The 21,943-nt window shown below is 40.4% G+C and overlaps 1 protein-coding gene and 1 long non-coding RNA gene across 6 annotated transcripts in view; one reads left to right on the top strand and one right to left on the bottom strand.

Annotated features, from left to right (window-relative positions):
* Nucleotides 1-14: 14 nt before the first annotated feature.
* ARHGAP15 (Rho GTPase activating protein 15) overlaps nt 15-21,943 on the top strand; it is a 348,344-nt gene continuing 326,415 nt past the window's right edge. Inside the window, exons 1-3 of one of the 5 annotated variants that reach the window (XM_040603145.1) lie at nt 15-9,507; nt 10,375-13,115; nt 15,602-15,662. The gene's annotated coding sequence lies outside the window, so the exon portion shown is untranslated. The other 4 variants (XM_040603147.1, XM_040603146.1, XM_040603149.1 and 1 more) reach the window with 4 other exon arrangements.
* LOC121092332 overlaps nt 15,669-21,943 on the bottom strand; it is a 30,348-nt gene continuing 24,073 nt past the window's right edge. The window contains exon 3 of the long non-coding RNA XR_005829267.1: nt 15,669-21,671. This is a non-coding gene — a long non-coding RNA (uncharacterized LOC121092332). The remainder of the gene's footprint in view (nt 21,672-21,943) is intronic.

Here is a 21,943-nt window from a genome sequence, read left to right as displayed (position 1 = left end):
TTACATTAGCTTTGAGAAGCATGGAAGAATTGCTATCAACTAGAACAGGAATGAAAAAAATCCCTTCTTTATTATAAAAATGATGCATAATAAAAAGTGGAAAATAGACAAATCACCAACTGTTAAAAGATACAGTCCAATTTACATTTTTAATTTAGCAATTCTATTTAAAGTACATGGGGTACTTGAAAAGTAAAAGTTGAACAATTAGTTGTTTCAAAACTGTTAACTGCTGCATACTGAATTTTTCAAAGGGCCCAACATTTTGAAATTCTAGATTTAATTGAAGAATGAATTTATGTTGCAGATACCTTCTTTGGCGTGATACAGTTGGCTAAAACAAAACTTTTTATCTGTCTAGGTAGTCATCTTGGAGATGATATGCTTGAGAAAGTTGAGAACAGTTTTAAATTCGTGTAAGCCAGTGTGAAGGGGTGTAGGAGCAGTTTCTGCAGTTTTTAAAAGGCTTATTTGGTATTAGGCAAAATGAACTCTGAACTGTTTAAGCAGCAGCAAAATACCTCATTGTTAACTTACAGCGCGGTGCAAATTTTTGCAGGGATTTGTACTAGGCAGCTAAGAGCAATGAAGAAAAACTGCTTACATTTAGGTAACACTTCACCTAGTGTTGTTTGAAGCCAGAAATAACATCTTGGCATAACTGGCAACTAAGCTCCTAAGTCTGTAGCTATTCCGCACGTGCCCTTTTTCAAGGATCAACTAAAGCTTTCTTTCTGATGATCCTTAAAATGTCTGGTTTGTGGTATGAAACACGTAGAAAGTTACTTCTGATACTACTTCTTCTGATTCTACCTCAAGGGTGAGGAAGGATTTGGGGGAAGAAGTGCGGACTACTCTATTTTGCTCAAGGACATTTTTGCTGGTTGAGTTTTCACACTCGTTGGGCACCTCCTGCTTCACCCAGAGCCTTCAGAGCCTCTACCCATGCTCCAAAATTCCCCAAAGATGGGTAGTTTTAATATCCTTGCTGCAATAATACCTATTTCATTGGCTTTAATGTGTAAGAGGAAGATGAAAGAACCACAAATGAAGCATTTGTTGGTATTTTTAGTGCTTGTGAAGGGTAAGAACAGCTTCTTAAACTGGAATATTGTTAAAAAAATAGAACAGGACTCTTAATCACTTGGAAAGCTCTGATTCGCTCAAGAGGTTTTGAGTACACTGACGTCATTTGCTCTTTAATACAGCTGAGACCGTATTATTGTATTGCAGACCAGGTATCTGTACTCCAGGAGCTCCAGTTTTATTTTTATCCTTGCATCTGCAGCACAGCTACTTTCATCTGTCAAGTGACATGGTCGTCAAAAAGGACCATTTTCCAGAAAGTGACTGTAGTTGAAAAAAAGCCCTGAATATAAAGCTGTGACTGTCCACAGTGTTGAAAAGGGTTTTAATTCACTGCCAGTGCCTTTGAAGCGCTTGTGCTGCTCATACAGCTCTGGCTAACGGTCACTTATGTCTTCCCTATAAAGTTAGGCAAGCTTAATATAAATCCAGATACGACACTAGGTCATAGTGTAAAATACTTTATTTTGATATCAGCTGAACCTTGACTGTGTGACAAACCCAGGAAAAGGAAGAACCTTAAAATCTCTTCCTAAATAGCACCTAGACGTCAGGTTTGGATTGGCTATTTTGGAAGTTACAGGGAAATAAATAGTGAATTTTAGTTTGGCATCTGCGTTAAATTCACAAATTCTGAAAACAATTTCTTGTGTCTCTGAGTGAAGAAAGTAAATCAAGTTGGTAAAGTACTTACTGAATCTATACAGTCCAGGTTTTGAAAGATAACAAGTTATTAATACATGTTTAGTAGTGTTTTGTCTTTTAGTAACAATTCAGGCTACAGGTTCAAATATTGACCTTATAAATAAACATTTGCGTTCCATTTGATGGATTTGATTAAATTCAGTGTGTCGAAACTCACTTATTTCAACTTTTCTAAATTACTCTTCTTTACCTTTTTTATCTATGAGCTGTGAAGATAAAGATGAAAGCTCTTGTGCTTTTATAGATATATATATAAATCCAGAAAATTATTTCCAAAAAGTGAGGGAAGGCATTATACTGAAACAAAATTGCAGCATAAGTACCAGTTTCGTATGATCTTTCCCTACTTGTATTAAAAGTTTTGCAAAATGAATACTGAAAGTTAACATTAGGTGTCAGTATTTTACATATTATTTAGCAAGAGAATATCAAATGAAAGGGCTTCTGTAAAAAAAAAAAAAAAAGAGGAATATTACAGTCTGCTTTTTCAAATGCTCTAAGTTATCACTGTTAGAGTAATATCAGGAATAATTATGTGTGAAATAATTAATTGTATATACCCCAAATACTTCTTGCTAGTTACATCTCTGATTTAAAATCCAGTATTAAGTACTACTGCTTTCTAATTGTGATAACATTTAGTTCTTGGATTGTCTGAAGAAATTACATTTTTCAGATTAAACGACAAGACATGAGTGTCTGTAGATGACAGAAAATTGATACCCAGGTAGAGTGATAAAATGCCTATGCAATGAAAGAAGATAGATGTGAATATGTAGATCCCTGGTTGTGTGTGATCTTTCTCAGCACAACACAATTTAATACTGTACAGATTCCCAACTCACTGCAACAGTTGAAAACATGAGCAAAAATGACTATAGGATCCATTTGTGCATTTTTTGCCCCGTTTTGCCATGGGATGACTAAAGAGAACGTAAAGTCCTCTTTCATAAGCAGAAAAGGATGTTTTGTTTTCCAAAAGAACAGTATACTGTGAGTGAAGGAAGAGGTATGATATATATTTGTTTTCTTATCTGAGCTTGTTGCATGCTTGAGGATGGGAAGGGCGTGACCCATCTGAAAAGCTGAAGATACAGAACATTGGGAGCCCTTGGTCTGACTGCTGCAGAGCCCACCTTCTTTCCATTTCATCAGCAGAGTATTATACACGGGTAGATCAAGCAAGAAAGATGAAAGAGGAAGAAAGGATGGAAGATAATAAAACAAAATAATTAACTTTTTAACCTATGTTACATTATGTTACGACCCTGTTCCCAAATACAACTGGGTACAGGTGGGAATTCCCCATGAAATTCTAGCCCCAGGGGTAGGGATGAGCCTTGCTTGCATTCACAAAGGTGAAAATAAGCATCTAGGGCTACATCCGTGGAAAAGCCTTACAGGATGCATAAGCATCAAAACAGTGACAGCAATATAATGAAGACGTGGCTGAGGCAGGTATGTTATTTCATATACTCACTTGTAAAACCTCCTTGTTCCAGATGTAATTAACATGTTGTGATGGAGCATGTTTCAGAGGGAGCTGACCTGCTCAGAGACCCTTGAAAATCTCAGCAGGAGCCTCTGGGCACCAAAACTGATGAAAACCTGTTTCTGAAAAGCTAGTCACTCTCTATGACCAATTGAGAGAGTAAGCTTAAACTTTTGCCAATATTTGTGAAATACATTTAGAAAGCTTATTTAGAAACGAGTAAGTTATAGATCAGTAATTCATACTTCTTATATTCCAAGTTTTTATTACCTAAACTTACTCTTCTAAGCATCATTTTATGTTTCTAGTTAAATATGAGTGAGAATTGATTGGGGTATTTCTCAATGGAATTCTATCTTTATTTCATCATAATTGCTTCATATTTGAATAATGACAGATGAACTACTTCATTCAATTGCAGTTTTAAGGCTTTGAAGTCACAATAGCAGCAAAGGATTTAAATCCTGAAGCCATTATTATGGCAGAGAAGACATCAGGGAAAAGGAAAACTTATGGTAGTGTAATTTTCTAGACAGAAAAATACTTCTGCCGTTGCACTTTTTTTCTTTCTGTATTTTTCTTACTTTTTTTTTTCTGGACATTTTGTTAACGCTAAAAGGCTCCACTAAACTTCAACGAAATGAAGTAGCCACAACTTCTAGCAAAACAAATGGCTTCCATCATCCCTGGAAGAAGACATTGCAAACACTGAATGAGAGTCCACGCTGTAAGTAAACTTCCGTAGTTACTTTCCTTTGGAGCTAGCTACAAACCATTTAAAATTCTAGGCAGCTGCAATACTGTATTTCACCAATAAAGAGTTCATTAGATCTTTTTTCTTTCTGACATTTACATCTAGTCCTGAGTACATGTTAATACTCCAAGGTATGAATTTCAAAGTTCCCTTTATCTTTGTGTACAGTTTTAAGCAATTAATCAAATGATAAAAAAATAGCTTTAAAAATAAGAAATGGATTGTGAATTTAAAGCATATGTTCAAAAAGTTGCGACATTATAATTTGTGGGGGACGGGGCCTCTTATCAACTGAGCTAAGTGCAGAACTTCTTTTTTTTTTTTTTTTAAACTTACATTTTATTGAAGGATTTTGAATAGATCATCAAATTGTTAAAACATGACCAAGTCGCATATCCAGGATAGTTCCTTTTCCTAGGAGGCTACATCAAAGTGGGTGAGACATAGAAATATCATTATTTAATACGTTCAAAATGACTCCCATGTGGGGCAAGATTTACACAAGCTTCTGAAATAAGCGTGGGGGCCAGCAGCACTGAAAATCCTTCACTTGAAATAAAAGCAAATGGCATTTATCACCACAGTAGCAGGTATAAATATGAAGGTATATGAAAACTTTTCCAATTCTTTCTTTGTAACAAAGCACGTTCTGAATGAAAGAAAGCATCTGAGCACTAGAGATATCATTGCAGCTTGAAAGGAATTGTGCCTTCTGGGATGCCACCCGCCCGACGGAGCATAGATTGTGTAGATACCCATATAGATTGTAGAATGGCTCAGGGTCTCACCTCTTGCAACACAAGGCATGTTCCCCGCTACTGGAGGAACTGTCTTTAGTGTGATAGGTGTTGCCATATGTTTGTGGTAATAGAGTATGGATCGAGCCTCGTGGGTCTGACTTGCAGCTTTGCTACTTTGCAAATTTTTCCGGTGCCACAGTTTACTGTCCAGGAGAAATCGTGCTGTGGGGTGGCTGTTGCAAGGGTAATTGGGAGCTGATGTCTGCAAAGCTCATGTTGATACTTGAACACAAGGTATTAAGAACTGGGAACTATTAAAATGTCATTAATGAATCGCAGCAGAAACATGCCTGTAATGTCAAGCATACTGACACTGTGATTCTTTTTAATGAGTGTTTTATTGTAATTTCCACCTGGGAGGTGGAAGGAAATGTTCAGAAATATTCATCCTTCAGGTAGGACATAGAAGCAGATTTAAGGTCTTAGCAGAAAGTTTAAGCAAAGTGCTCAGATGCTCTTGTTTGCAATACCTAATTAAACCATCACGCTCAAGAGGCAACAGATTGTGTCAATTTTTACCTCCTTAGTCAGAACAAAACCTTACAACTGGGTAACCTGTGCATATATGGACATTTCTTTTTAAGGATGCTTCTAGACTTTCCTCTACTGCTGTTACCTACAGAGAAAAATAGGGTGATGGTCTCCTTAAAGAAATTGAGTGAAAGTCCAGATTCATCTGCTTCTGAATTCTCTTAATTGCCTCTGAAAGGTTGTTTTCCCTGATTCCACAGCTGCGTTTCAGTAGCACTGAGACTGTAAAAATGGTTTTGTTGTGACAGCTATAAAATTTAGAATAAGTGAGTGCAAAGCTCTTTGGTTATGTGTAGAGAAAGAGAAAGGAAACCTTTTGCTTAAGAACTGAAAGGTCTGTATCAGCTGGTGCGTCAGGTACGATTGCAGCAACGGCAGCAGTGTCCTTCCAGCCTCTGCCCGCAGCAGGTGCTGCTCACATTAAACTGTATAACTTTAAAAGCACAGCTCTGATTAAACTTTACTATTCTTTTGTTTTGTCTTTCTGTAGGGTCCAAATGTCCCCACAAGCTTTACTGCGTTTCTTCACTTAAAGAGTTTGAGTTTTGAAAGCTAGAGCGTTAAATATAATGGTTAATAACATACATTTCTTTACAAGAGGCAATCTTCAGTGCAACAGCCTGGGAAAGCTTTCACCCACTAGAGTGGGGGATTGAAGAGCTGACCCTTCATGATCCAGGACCAAAGATGTGGTTTGGTCTTCTGAGGAGCCCAGTCAAAGCAAATACTAAGAAAACACTCCTAGCCCATCCTGACTGGGTAAAACCCAGCAGTAAGTGAAGCAATGATAGTTATATTAGTGGGAAGGTGTGTAATGGAGCCATCAACCTTACTAAGAGCTCACTGGTAGGAGCATGACCCTGGGGGGGGTGGGGCTACATATTACACCTTTGTCAGTCTACATCCATAGTTTTTGCGTTTTTCTAAATAGATGCTAACCAACAGCTGCAAGTGTGTAGAATGTGTACAGCTGTGGTGAGAGAGGAAGGGCAGGTAACACAGAGCATCAGGGTAGATGTGTGCTGCCAAGTGCACCAGAACCATTGAGCCCAGCAGGAATCGGCCAGAAGTTTAGAGACACTTTTCACAGCCAAATTTAGGGTAACTGCTCAGCGTGGGGCTTGTGGAAAGCCCTGCTGAAGCTTAGGTCCATCCGCTGGCAGTGCAGCCTGCCTTCCTCCCCACCTCATGGCACAACTCCATTTTTTCGATCCACCATCCTGCTGTGTCCAGTGTTTCAGCTTCACCCAAGTTGTGGTGAAGCGCATTTTGAGACCTCACACACTCGGTTTCTAAAGTCTAATGGTTGGTTATGCTTCCTGCCATCCTAGATCTCATCCTGCTTAATAGACAGTTGTGCAGAAATGGCTTATGAAGATAATGGCATACATCATGTATAGTGGCATGCTAAAAAATAGTGGACCTTAACTCCAAAATTGTTGTGAAAATCCCATTTGTTATAGAACCATAGAATCATTTATGTTGGAAAAGACCTATAAGGTCATCAAATCCAACTGTAAACCTAACGCTGCCAAGTCCACCACTATCCCATGTCCCTAATCATTGTTTACACCTTCTGGTTGGAACATAGTTCAGTGGCAGATTAATTTAATGAATTTATGAACCTGTTTATAGCATCCAAGCTTTATCTGTTGGTAGAAGAACTTGAGTGAGATAAGATGAACTCCTGGACTAAAGCAGGAATGACAAGTACACAAAATTTTGGAAGGAAATTTCTCTCATCTTGTCAGATTTAATTAATAAATCAAAGACTAATGCTCTGTAACAGATATGAAGGAAGGATAATGCTATGGGTCAATTTTTGGAACATCCTAAAATCTGTGGAAGTAGGGACATAACATATGACTACTTTATTTTCATTAGTATTCTTATCTTATTCAAACTTTCTTGCCCTAACTGGATATTAAAACTGAAGTGATAAAATACCATAAAAAATATGAATCACCAAAATTACATGCTAAAGTCTGCTTTCCTGACATTTTTGAGAATGAATATTGAAATGCTTACAAAAAGAAGATCTTGAAGTTCCTCCATCAGTAATCAGACCCAGACTTTACTTGGAAAAAGTTCTTTATATTTAGTTATGAAAAGCATGCTCTTAATTATAATGATGTTCATTAAAACAAATGCCTTGAAAGACTACTATTTTCAATTCAAAGGCTCTTCAAAAAACATGTGAAAAAACCCCATAATCTATAATAAATCTATCCTGGAAAGATATCAGACAGAAAATCATACCAATTGGATATATATGTTATATATGTGCATCTGTATGTGTGTATATGTGTGCTGCTCTTCAGAGAATCAAGGGGTTTGGTTTGTCGTCTTTTTTTTTTTTTTTTTTTTCACATTTATAGAAAGTGTAAGAAGTGGTTTAATTTGATGAAATCAAACATTCAATGAAAACAAAGGCGTTATCTCTGAAATAAGACATCAGTTTTACAGGGCTATAGATCCTTTGAACTTGGATGACATTGTCTCTGAGGACAAGATGTTTGATGAATTTTAGACTTTAAAGCCTTTAGTAGGAAAAATTAGTCCAGAATCTGTTCTTGTAGAATGGAAAAAAAATTAAAATAAATCATTCACTCTTCAAAAGATCAGGAAAGAAATTATGTCATTTTCTATTTCCCTTAAGTACCTTTCCTTCAGACGCTTATGTTGGAAGAGTCTCAACAGCCATGAATTTAGGGGCTTATTATGCTCCCAGTGACCTGGGCATTTATGTCCTTTCTGCATAGAATATTGAGGAAAAAATTCTACAGACCCTTAGTATATAAGGATAAAGGGCTCTGTGGGTAAGATGGTCTTACAAAACATCACTAATTTTAGTCTATTAATTTAATATAATCCACATAATGATTTGTGTAAAATTACTTTACCCCTGTTATCTGCCAAATCTGTTAGGAACAGCTGCTTTGCATTCCATATATCATAATGACATACACTGTGGAGTTACAATGTTTAAATTTTTTTCATTAAGGTCCTATTTTAGATTTGCAAGCTTATGCATGAGAGGAGAGGGGCTGGTGCCTCCATCACACTGTTGCTGTTAAAGGTTATCAAAAAGAACTTTTGGCTCTGCGAAGAAATGAGTAATGAGTGCAAGTTGGTTTTGCAGACCCTGTTCCAAGGGAAGAAGAAACCAGGATTAACAAGTCTCATGGAGAATGTTTTTCCCAACAGGCCTAATGCTAACACTTTTTTGCTCAGGAGAACTAGAACGGTCACGATAACTGAAGCTTGAGATAAAAGTGAACAGATAACACGGATGGGGAAGCGGACTGAAGGGACTGTCTTTAAATGAACCTTTATAAACATGCAGAGGCTGCAGCAGAGATGTTCTGCTGACACTCCTGTCCAGGTGCATGGCCAAGGAGTGGCGGATGCTACCTACATCTTAAACTCCCTCTCTCACTCTTCCCTAAATCCAAAATACTCCTAAAACCTTAAAAATATTCCCTAACCCTAAATACCACTTCCTTTTGAACTGCTAATGACACACTTTGCCCTACTGCAGAGCTTGTCTGGACTAACAGAAACGATCTGGACAAATACTTTTTGATACCTCAGAGGTATAGGAAGAAATTAGCACTGTAATACTTTTGCTAAACATCCCCTCCTACATCATGCAAGAGCAAAGATGTAAAATGTGACACTAGACACCTGCTGTTGTAGCGTAAAGGTAATTCTTCTCAGATAACCTACATAGGTAGCTGCAGCACCAGAACTGCGCACCTGCTTTAGCAGTGTCCCTGTGAAGTTTGGCAGATATAGAGTAACAAGGGGCTCAAAAAAGCAAGATTACGAGCAAGAACCAGAGGAAAGAGGAGGACAGAGTGGTCTTGAGAAACAAGGGAGAAGGAAGTATGTGACATCAGAGGCCACAGACTATAGAGATTAGAAGGAACTGAAAAACTGGAACAACTTCAAAAGCAATAGAATGAGGGCCATGAATTTTCTAATTTTGCCTGCTTGAGGTAAGCCGAAATTACATGTGTTTGGGCAGATGTGTTGGAGTGGTCTGAGTAAAGACCTCATTTTTTGTAGGTGGCTGCTGGAAAGAAGTCTTCCAAGAAGTGAAACAGTCAGTGTATCTAACACTTAGCCTGGTGATGGTTAGTTGCACTGGTGATGCATTTCTTTTCTTCTTTTTTTTTTCCCCCTCCCCCTAATCTGTGTACCCCTATTCGCCAGTAACATTTCCTGACATCTCCCAGATCACATGATAATGTACAATAGCAGTTGCCTGTCAGGAGGAGGGAGCTGGGGAAAAGGGCCATGGAGTACAGCCATGCACAAAAATTAGGAGCATCCTTGTATAACATGGGCAAATAAAATCATAGGAAGCAATTGGAAATGACATACTGAATTATTTAATTCTGCTAACTGCTTCAGATCGCTCTGTACTCAGCCCTGGTGAGGCTGCACTTCAAATGCTATGTTCAGATTTGGGCCCCTCACTACAAGAAGGACGTAGAGGTGCTGGAGCGTGTCCAGAGAAGGTCAACAAAGCTGGGGAAGGGACTGGAGCACAAGTCTTATGAGGAGCAGCTGAGGGAACTGGGGGTGTTTAGCCTGGAGAAAAGGAGACTCGGGGGTACTTATCACTCTCTGCAGCTGCCTGCAAGGAGGTTGTAGCAAGGTGGGGGTCAGCCTCTTCTCCCAGGCAACAAGCAACAGAACAAGAGGAAACAGCCTCAAGTTCCACCAGGTGAGATTTAGATTAGATATTAGGAAAAATTTCTTCACCAAAAGGGTTGTCCAGCATTGGAACAGGCTGCCCAGGGATGTGGTTGAGTCCCCATCCCTGCAGATATTAAAAATACTTCAAAAATGTAAATGTGGTGCTTAGGGACACAGTTTAGTAGTGGAGTTGGCAGCACTAGGCTAACAGTTGGACTCGATGACCCTAAAGGTCTTTTCCAACCTAAATGACTCTGATTCCAAGTCTTTGATAAACTGATCTATTTTTTGTTTCCCAGTCTGTTTCAGGCAGCATTGTCTCCCCTGAAATCTTCTGGACACAGGAGAGGACAACCACCCGTCTGCAGAGGAGTTTTACTCCCTGCGTCTGACTTTCTCTTGTTGCTGTTGACTCGCTGCTGCTGGCACAACTGCCCAGGCTGCTCTGACTGACTGCGATGGCAGCGTGGGAGGGAGCCGAATGAGAGCAGACCTACCATGTGGATAAAATATATACTGGGAAGAGACAAGCAATGACTTCAGCAATTCTTATTGCTGCTAGATTTGATGGGGGCCACATTAATTTTGTGAATGCTTTGCCTTGCCGTATGCTTGCATTTGTCTTTTTTGTGAACGTGGAATTTGTTACTGTAGAAATGAGCTTCCTCTTCCTCAAAGGCTGAAGCAAAAGAAGAGAATGTCCCATAACATCTCAGCTTTCTTCTACATTAACCTGCCGCATGAGATTTTACAGCGCTTGGTACTTTCTCCACCGTTATTCACCATGCAGCTGAAGGTTTTTTAATAGAGGTAGAAACAACACTATCAGTTTTACGCTAAGGACAGTCCAGCCACTTCATACTTCCTTTACTGTGAAAGCATCAACCATTTTTGGAACATCTCCAGTCAACTAGCTATTGGCGTGGAGACTTTGGGTCACACCTGAAGCCAGTGGTGAACACCAGGGAGAAGAGAAAGGCTTTGGAGAGGATCTTGCTCACACCACTTTGTAGCTAACTGGAACATGGGGGCATAGATGAAGATATTGTCGCCCAAAGTGCATGACTCATTTGTCTTTTTAAGGTCCATTATTGTGTGATGTAAACCCACCTTTTTGGCAGTTTGGTATTGTAGTACTTTTAGCACTCAGAGGCCTAACACTCCAGAAAATGCATTTACACTGCATTTAAAGCTTGCATGTAGCTACATCCTGTCAAGGAAAGTCTTTACATAATGCATCAACATATGCTGAGTTTTGTCTCTTTTTTAGTACAGTATAGATATACAATGGGTTGGAGTGGCATTTCTAAGTTATTCAAAACAGCCCTAGGCAAGGCTGGGCTTTAAAATGTGTCAAGACCCTTAAAACACCTGGAATAGAGAGAGAAAAGAACCGCTTTGTATTTGCGTAGAACTTTCTTACCTACCAGGTTTCATTAACTTCAGCATCCTATTTTTTTCTTTGAAACAGTGAAAAATTGCATTAGGCAGGCTTGAAAAATAAAGTGTAAAAATAAAGTAATATGTTATTTTCTTAACTTTGAATATTTCTAAATCCAAACGTCATTATAAGGCAAAATGATCTTTATTAGGAAGCGAATGTTCAGAGAATTCTATCCTAAACTTCTCTGCTGCTTTGCAAAGTAGGTCTGTTATCAAAACTTTAGCAACCCAGCTATTAAGAGATGTTTTAATGCAAGATCATTTGTCTCCTAAAATTTGAATGTTGTGGGTTTTAGACCTCGAGTCACAGCGCATATGTTCCTTCCATATAGCCAACATTAAACTGCTGGGTAATCTCTAAAGATCTATTTTCTACCACCTGTGACAATTTTTAAAAAACATCTTTTGCACTTTTAAGGCTGCGGTAAGTAAAATGGATTGTTTAGAGGAAAAATCAGCTCAGAGTAAAAGGTTTTGGAAGACGATACCAGAATGTTTATAATGCATGTTATGGTTGAGAGGATTGTGTGAATTTAGCCATTACTGTATATTTACATTGACATTTACATACAGGCTCCTACATAGTAAGCATTTATTGCCCAAGCAGGTAATATTAGGGACTGCTGTTAACTTGGAATATAAACTATTGGAGCCATTACATGGCCACGTGCATGGCCTTCTCAATACATAAGAATGTGCTCCTAGAAATGCTTTTGCTGGATTAAATATTCAAAGCCCTTATAGCAAAAAAAATAATGGCTACTGAATGGACACCAGCTCTCAGAGCAAAAAATTGCCATGAGCGAGCTTATGAATTACTGTCCATATAGGCATAACTCTTATCCTGTTTAATTTAAATATTTTAAACCATACCACAAATATGAAAAATACCATTTCTCTGGTGAAGAATGTGGGAAATAATACATTATTTGTCCATTATCACATAGTCTACTCATTTCCTAGGGTTTTTCCCAGTGAATTGCAAAGTTTTGGAACTTTATCCATTTTCATTAATAAATTATTTTATTCTGGAACGAGCCATTGGGTGCACAGTTGTTCTTCTAGGCTTGTGCCTGTATGCTGTCCAGGTTTGTGTGGTCTATTAGGGCTGGATTTACCCACTGAATTCGATTAGCTGCTGGGTGTCTGCTATACAAGCCAGGCTATGGGCTGCCTATCAGCCATCCCAACAGAGAGTAAAGGCTGAACTAGGCAAAAAAGAAAAAAAGTCAACTTTTCTTTCCCCCTCAGGATACTGCTGGTCCAAAACAAGCCTTGGAATCGCTTTTCAAGTACCTGGTGAAATATGGTACTTCTTGAATTTGTTATAAAAGAGTTGGCAACAGCTGCTGGGCATTCGGCATCCTCAGTCAAAAGTGATTTTTAAGCCTGCTGTTTTAGCCTCAATGCTCTGTGCTCTCAGTTATGAGATGTGGAAATCTGGATGTTCACCAACTTGATGACACGTCTCGTAAGCAATGACGCCATGAGTCCCTGAAATAGGGACAAGAAATCTGAGCTTCAGAAACGATGCTCCATCTTTAACTTGCACAGCAAATGCGCAAAGACCAACCTATTGAGCAGCAATCTGCTCCAGGTAATGTATATTAAGTTCCTGTTTCCTGTTTAGTTTTACTGAGATTAAACGAGCTCTTACATTTTGCTAAACTGTTTTTTTTGCACATCTAAAGTATTTTCAGCCTTCCAGAGATCACACAGGAAGCTTGTGCCGCATAAGTTTAAGCAGTATGCAAAGCTGCCATCCTTTTATAGAATTTTGTCACTACTGACATACTGTCAAATGGATGCGGAGGAAATCAGACGGAGTATGCAACTTGACTTGAAATGTTAGGTGTACGGTGAAAGACATTTTCATGAAAAATGTCACGTCCCCGGTAATCTAGGTTTTGGACAAGTTAACATAGGCAAGTTCTTCTGCAGTATTTTACAGGTTTGCTGATGGTTTCTTCACATTTTAGTGATGAACTTCTGTTGTCCGCACTGCTCATAAAGGTTTTGTAATTGTAAAAATGCTTTTGGTGGTTTGATATGAGGAAAATCTTAAGATCTAGATGGCTACCATAGATTTTTCAATCAAAATTTATTCTATATGAGAAAATTGGTTGAAACATATACTGTTTTTAAAAGAGCTAGCAATTAATTAGTGCTGCTGCAGGTTCTTTAGGCACTAGCAGCTCTCAGTTTACAGAAAAGCACGCTATTGCTTTCTCACCTCCTCACACCTGGCAGAAACAGCTCGTTGCCTTTCATACACAACACCAACTATTTTGTTCCAAAAGTCCATCTTTAAAATTCATACCTAAGTTGCAGTGCCTACAGAAAAATGATATTTCGGTTTAGGACGTTGAAGACCAGCTGTCACACTGCCCAGCTCCCTCTCCTGTGTTACTTTTCGGAGTACATGGGAAGCGTTTGGGAACAAGGATGGTCTTGGTTGTGGCTTTGTATGGCCTTTAGCATAATTGCATTGCTGGCCATGAAATAGGCGTTGTGGAAGTTACTGCAGAATCAATAATCATAACAATGTAAGGGTCACTGTGTAGCCTAATAGCTCTGCCATTCCTTCAGCGATGCTGCATCCCCCCTTCTTCTTTCTGGTATTCTTCAGTCCTCAAAGGTCCGGCTTCCCCTGTGCTTCAGTAAGTGCATCATGTACTAAAACTGTTCTCCACAGGAACTATCTTGCACCTATTTTTGTTGCAGTAGGAAATGATCTGCCTGCAAATCAGTCTTTTCTTTGCAGCCTTGTAACATTTGTCACAATCCCTTTCTAGCTCTGCCTAAGCTCCACGCCAGCCTCAGCCCCAGCCCTTGTTTTTTTCTCTCTGCCCTTTCTCTATGGGATGCTCTGCAGGATCCTCCTTTACGGCACCCAATGAATTCCTTGCTGGACATGTGCACAGATGAAGCACATCTTGAGGAGCTCCACTGGCACCTCCTGTCAATAGGGTTCATTTTACTTCACTGTTGGGACAAATCCTTAAACTTCAGGATGGCCTTGATTTTCTCGTGTTGTATGGCAGCTCTTTGTTTGTTTGTGGGAGGCAACCCAAAAAGATCCCTCTGTTCTTCTAAAGCATTAACAGAGGGCTCTGCAGCCTGACCAGTGCTATGGGGGGGTCCCTCCACAGACAGCAAAGCCCCTCTGCCCTGCAAGGGGAGACCAGCCATCCTTTTGTGAGTTGAGCTAGAAATACCAGAAAGATACCGTTGTTCCTGGCTGGGGGAAGGTTCAGGGAAGGTGTATGCCATGAAGGGGCTTTTCTAGAGCGCTGAAGGTGCAGATCTGCATCTGAATCTGCTGGTCCCCTGGGTTGCCCTGGCTAGAAGGGACCACTGTGGCACGAGATGCTGCAGGAAGCGAAGCACGGCAGCAGCTGTGTGTGCCTGGGCTTCTCCAGGGGCTGCTTCAAGGAGAAGTGTTAGAACAGAAAATCAAAGAAACCGAAGTGTTTATCTGAAGGGACCTTCACCAGGCAATAGTACAAGGTTGGGGTTTTTTTTGGTGTTTTTTTTTTTTTTTTTTTTTTTTTTTTTTTTTTTTTTTTTCTTTTTCTTAAGAGCAAACTCTCTGTTTGGCCAGAATTGGGTGTTTTATAAATCTAATGTAACAGTATGGTGTCACGTTTACTAAAGCTACATTTCGAAACAGTAAAGCAGATTTGTTGCAAGCTATTTATTTCAGTACTCAAAGGGTTTCATTGAAGGTAAGAAAAGGGAAGTTGTCTTGAGGCTTAGAATCGTAATTCCTTTCAGCATTTCCTTTTAAACCTCATGTTTACCTTCTGCAAAAACTAACCCCCCCTGTTTGCTGCAATTTTAACAGCGAAGCTGCTTTCATACTTCAAAATCTGGCTTCTTATCCAGTCTGGAAGAACTTTGCACTAAACCTGGGTGTAAGTTGCTCACTGGTGAGATGGTTACTTTTGGCTGTTGCAGGAAGTGGTTTTATTTTACTTTTTTTTTCTTCCTACTTTCTTTCTATCTTTATGAGCTGTAGGAGATTAACCCAAATGCTGTCTATAGACATGTGACCTAGATGTTTTCCGTTTTTTGAAATAGTTAAAACTGTTGCTGGTTGATGGCAGTTTGAGATGAGATGATGGCGTCTGTGGGGCTGTAGGTAAGGAGCCTTAAATTCATCTTAATGTGGTTTAAGAACCCTGTTGCTAAAGATTTTTTAAATAATCACAACGTGTATTTTTTATGTGTTCAATGCAGATTGTATTAATTACGCAATTATTTTATTTCTATTGGTGTTTGTGAATTTGAAAGCAATAAGCAAAAATGTAGAGGGTACAGATGTGAAACCATGTTTTAAAGGCAAAAATGGTGTTCAGAATTCAACAAATCTGCTGCATCCTTGCAAGAGGCAACTGTATCTGATGCTTCCTGGTATCCCAAACCACTAATCACTTCTCCTATCCCTGCTGGTACTAACTAGCTGTCCCTAAAAGGTAGAAAAGGCTGGTGGCACTGGCTGGAAAATGAGATTACATCACTTTTCCCAATATTTGCCTTTGCCAGGTGATGTTCAGCATTGCTTGATTAACTGGGTTCCCTGCTGGTGACCACGAGGGAGGTGATCAGTAGCGGTGGATGCTGTAAGAGTTAGTGGGTGGTAAGGGTAGATGTCCAGCTGATACTTGGTATTGCTAGAGACTGAAGATGTCGATAGAGGGATTTCTTGCCCTGCTCAGTACCAAAAATGTGGTACCACCCTATTATTCATCAGTGACCCTAATAGGAAAAGGACACAGGGCAGCATAAAGGGCAATGTACCAAAAATACCCTTGGTTTTTCTATGGGCACTCTCAGTGACATTCCTCGTGGAGATGTTCAATGGAGATGTTGTGGTAGCGTGCTTCCTGCATGAAGCTGTTTAGATTCAGACTGATACCTCCTCCGCTTCGGAGCTGACCTGAAAAAGGTTATGTGTCCTGAGTCCCTATCTCACTTGGAGCTTTCTATCAGAAAAGATCGCTTTGTGTTGCTGTCACTGGGCGAACACTGCTTGCTGGCCTTCCGGGCTTTACAAGGAAATAGTAACTTGGGAAGATGTACAATTAACACAATATAATGCTTTGATTATAGGCCACATAAAGGAGAGCCAGAATTAGCAAGATTTGTTCTACAGTGAAGATTTATTTTCCTGGTAATGTGTAGTTTGCTGCAAATTTTGTGACAAGTACTCCTGTTTCTAACTGATAGCCTTATCTTAAGAAGCAATTTGTTTTTCTTTTGGAAATATGGGTCAGAGTTGAAAGATATCATACGTGGCTTGAAGCTCATTTTGAAATCATGCATACTAATTGGAGACAGATTTTAGTGTAGTGTTGTAAGATTACATTTCAAATTTTCTGTACTTTTTGGAGAAAAAAAGCTGTCCCGCCTGCATGCACAAATCAGCACAGACAGGGAAATTGTATAAAAAGAACATGTTCTCTTCCTGGGCTGTGTTTGTAGTGGTTTTTATGTTACTGCTGCAACGTCTTAGAGTCATTTGAAATGCATTTTCCACAGAGCTGTGAGATTTGGTAAAGTAGTTTGAATTCTCAGAGTTATTTTTCTTTATTTTCTCCCTCCCCTGCAACTTACCTCTTTGTGTCCAAAAAAGATTCATTTAAAAGCAGCATCTCTTGTTCACTTTACCTCTCAATCCAATTACATCTGTAATGTACATTTGTTCATTTTCTTTTCCAAATAGAGTGAACAGCTGAATCACTCTGTGTTTTAAACCTCCTGCTGTACTCTATTATTGAATTACAAAAAAAAAAAAATAATATTGTGTTTTTGGCAGCATTTGTTGTAGAAACTTCCTTTTGCTTTGGTACAAGAGATACCCTAGCTTTAGAGAGATAATCCACCTTCTGACCTAGCACGAGTGCATGACCCCCTCAGCAGTCCCTCTCACGGGGCTGGGCTGGCCAGGGCAGCAATGGACAGATCTGTATCAGACCGTGGTCTGGGGCACGTTCCTCCCTACCTGGAGCAAGGCAGGAACCAGAAACTCAAATAGTGACAGACATCCATATAGATTCTTTTCCTGATATTTGGATGGCACAACTTTACAACCTCCAATGTGGTGCTAACTTAACCGAAACAGCTGTACGCAGCTCCGGTTTGGATTTCTCTACTTCTGCTCCCAGAAGTTATTACTTCTGTGCTGTGATGAGCTTCAGACCAAGCTCTAAAATCTAATATCCCGTGCAAGTGGGATGGAGTGCCCGTCACGATCTCTAGTGCTGCAGTGAGGATGGCTGCTGCTGTCTGCTCAGAGACTTCAGCCTAGTTCCTGCTAAGCAGTCCCACAGACTTTGAGCAGTGGGAACCTGCTGTATTATGGGCTGTTTCTACCAAGCCACATGGGGCTTAGTGGGTTATAGGCAGCGTCTTCTGAATTTTTTGAGGTTCACAATGTGTAATTCCGGTACACGAGCATTTTTCTTGACTTTTGTTTTAGATGCCTCTGTGCTGTGTCAGCTCAATCAGCGTGAGTTGCTAACCATTCAGCTGGCTGTTAAAACCTGCATGCTGCTAAGAACTGTCTCGATGTTGGAGACGTGTGTTTTTAGCGCTTAGGTGTGTTCTTGATTAAAAACCTGAAATATGGCAGTTGTACGGAATTTATCCTAATACTGTATGGGTGTTGTTTGGGCTGATCTCTTTTAAAGACAAAAGAAAGTATCACTGGAGCTCTAGCTAAAGTCTTTATGTTTCACTTTTCTCCTAAGTAAGACTTTCACATGGAGGCATCAAACCTGTTTCTCAGCACTACAAAGACAGAAGCTGGTACTGGTGGATGCCATCTATATGAAGATGCTTTGATCATTTTTCTGGTTTCATTTGTTGATGGCATTAATCCTGAAAAAGAACAGATGGGACAAAATTTTGGCCCAGCTTTTGGCCACATATCTTCCATGATAATTCAAGTGCTATTCAGAGCACAACAGCAGATTTCTTTACTGCTTACACAACCTGCACAAAACTATCCCTTTTCCCATCCTGTAGTGGCTTCCACAGCTTTTGTCACATTCAAACCAACTGCTGTAATGTCCTTTTAGTCTCATAGGAGGCTGAAGGTCCTGCTACCTCCAGCTTGCTCACAACAGCACACTTCCTTGGGTGTGTATTTGGGAACCTGTGAGCTTGGTCTAGGTCAGGAGGTACTGGTGTTACCTGCTTCTCAGACCTTCTCATAAAGTCGGTCTGCTTCAGCCAGAGGTGTCAGTGAATCTTAATTTCACTGACAACTCTCTTGTTGACATCTGAAGGACAGAGGTGGTTGTGTGCTGTGCTGGATATTAAGCTTGTGCCTTCCTGTATTTGATGCCTCTGTCAGCCTTCCCTGCTTTAAGAAATTCTATAAAAAGGTTGTTTTGGAGACTCACTACAAAACAAACACTGCTAGCTCCTCGCTTTCACAGGACTTCCTCAATGTGATCTATTTTTAATTTTAAGAGTGAGACTTCTCATCACAGAGTCTGTGGACTCCCATAATTTTTATTACACCTTGAAGCACCTTGGGGTGCAAACTTCCAGGCTGGCTGAAATTGGAGCAAAAGAAATGTTCTTGGATATTTTTGTTTTAAGAAGGCTGTCTGAATGAGAAAACCAGGTGTTAAGTTTCTGGGCACAGATATTTAGATACTGCAAACTGACTATGGGGCAAATCTAACTCATGCTAGAGCTCAGCCCTTGGACGCAGCGGGGTCATGCTGAAGCAGATTTTCAGGACGTTGTTGGCTCATGCTGAAGCCACCTGGCAGTGCTGAGGTCTGGCACGTGTAAGAGCATAATTTGCCAGAAACTGAGAACCCAAAATGTTTACATGCTTGAAAATTTTGGCCTTTTTCTCTTAATTTCTCTTTATTTTTAGTCACTTTACTCGGTGTGAAAAAGAACTTGTTTGGGAATTCAGTAGGAAAGGTATCAGAGGGTTAAACAGATATTGGTATTTTCTGAATTAGATTCTAAATTTCTGGGAGTATGTGCAAGTTACACAGTAAAATACTAACTCAGTGCACAGGTACCTGCTGAAGGATTCCTTCAATAAATTAACTAAGCAAGTTTGATATTGCTATGGTTAGCGGTTTAAGGTTGTTTAAGGCGTAATGTAACACCTCCTGCCATTGGAGTTTGACAGATATTAAATTATTCAGTTGCAGCTAGGCCAGGTATTGTGGGTTTGTACTGTGGCTTTTCATGAATATTTCTTTCCAAGCCTGTGCTTGACAGACTGAACAGGCACAGTCCTCGAGCAAATGAACTTCAAGTGACTTCTGATTCCATTTCCAAGACACCCATCAGTTTTCACCACAGCTGCAACATGATGAAGGGGGAGTGGGGAGACAAGGAGGAAGAGAAAACAGAAGTGGTTGTGAGGCTGAGCTGAAGAGCTTTAAGTACGTGCTTGCTTTTCTTTTCTTATTTCTTTTCCTGCCACACCCTGAGCAAAAACCACCACTGTATTTGGTGCTGAACTAGATAGTGAAGCTCCTCCTAGGCAGGGAATAGTGCTTAGCACCTGTGCTTGTTTGCCTGCTGCTCAGGACGTTGCTAAACTCTTCCTTTGTGGGTGAGGAGGGAAATGACACAGATATTTTGTGAAGGCAATTGAAGCTATGGAGTTCTGTCTCCCAGGGAGTCACCTCCATGACTGGTAGGTCTGTCACCAGCCTGCAGGGTGTCAGGATGCTCTCAGCTTTTCTGGCATCCCAACTGGAGCCAGGAGGCACGTGCTGCTGGGCTGGCCAGGTGTCTGCTTCGGACAGTGGAGTTGGAGGAACTGAGCAGTCCACAGTGGGAGAACGGACCCAACACTAGCAGTATGTCCCACTGTTTGGGGAATCCCCAGCCCACATGGGGATGCTGGCCGGAGCCAGACCTCCCCCCACACTGCAGGAGAGCCTGATGGTAACACCATGGATATTCACAGCAAACACCAACAGAAGCCTCCCTGGGCTCTCTTAAACAAAACGCATTTCTAATGAACAGCTTTGCTACAAGTGAATCAACATTTTCCACTAGGAAGGTGTTACATCAGATTTTCCAACAGGCCGAGCTGTTCTGACACATGCTGCCTCTTGTGCTTTGGGCCGAGTATTGCTGAGGTTTGATCTAGAAGGATTAATATTTCTATTACCAGCAGCACACTGTGCGCTCTGTTAGTTTATTAGCAAAAAAAAAAGTTAAGTATAGTAGTACCAGTGTAATGAGTAGTCAAATTCTTGTGATTATTTTTGGACTAGGAGGTGGCATTAATCCATCCACTCTTCTGGGAGTGGCAACGAAAGTGGAAACAGCCCAAGTAAGAGCAACCACAACAGTCAGTTCCTCCTTGTTCATTAACCCTAGGCCCTGGCAAAGGCGAGGAGTGCCCCCACTCTTAGCAGAGGCTTGGAGAAACCGGTGTCTTCAACTAATTCTTGAATTTACTTTGGACAGCCTAGCACCGGCTCTGGGTTGGGTAGGAAGAAGTCATACAGACCTGAGACATCCAGAACTTCTGCACGGATTTTTAATCAGAAAACTTCTTTGCTAGTTTTAATTTTCATCTAAAGTTTGGGTCTTTTTATTAAATCTTTCCTAGAGTGCAACTAAATGAAGAGAGGGAATCTATTGAGAAGTGGAGCAGAAATTGCATAAAATAAAAGAATGAAAAATGTTCAATGCAGAGATTTCTTACCAGACTCGTATCACATGCTGAGATACAGGTGTTTAGTGAATAATGCTGATGCATGGTGCGGACATTTTAACGCAGGTACGTAGGACTGCCAAGGCTCACTTGAGCTGAGTGCAGCAATTTCATCCACCAAGGGATCTGAGGGGTACATCAGCTCTGCATGTTTCCACATGACTTAATAAACCCACAGCTGATGGAAGATGTAATACTTGTCAAGGATTTCTGCTCTCAGCCATGCTGGGGGCAGATGAATGGCTGCCACTCTTCTCACTGTGACTGCTGGTGTTCACACGTGGATCTGGCACTGACGCACTCCTGCTGTCGTCACTGCTGACTGACTGCTCTGAGTGCAGCTTGTCTGTGGTGGGGCTGGGGGTACAGGTGGGCTCTGGTCTCCTGGCCCATGCAAAGCAGGCATACAAGGTTCCTGGAGTCATCTTGAACCACCTTAGTTAAAAAAAAATATTTTCATTGGTCCCTCATGAAGCAATGTACATTCGCAGTAAAAATTTTAAATCGAATTAAGAGAACCTGTGCTCAAACCTCTTGCATAATCCGAGCAATCATGCTTTTGACACCACAGTACCCTTGACATTTCCCCTTTGCTGAATGCAGACATCTTAGCCACACAATGTGGTATCAAATACGGTCACATAAAACAAATGCCGTTGTCTCCTGCCCGCTTTGCTGGCAGGGCAGGGGGCAGGTGCTCCTGCTGC

This window comes from Falco naumanni, chromosome 8 (assembly GCF_017639655.2).
Source record: "Falco naumanni isolate bFalNau1 chromosome 8, bFalNau1.pat, whole genome shotgun sequence".
In the NCBI taxonomy this organism is placed as follows: Eukaryota; Metazoa; Chordata; class Aves; order Falconiformes; family Falconidae; genus Falco; species Falco naumanni.
Note: the sequence above shows the minus strand (reverse complement) of the source record. Positions and strands in the feature narration are given on the sequence as shown.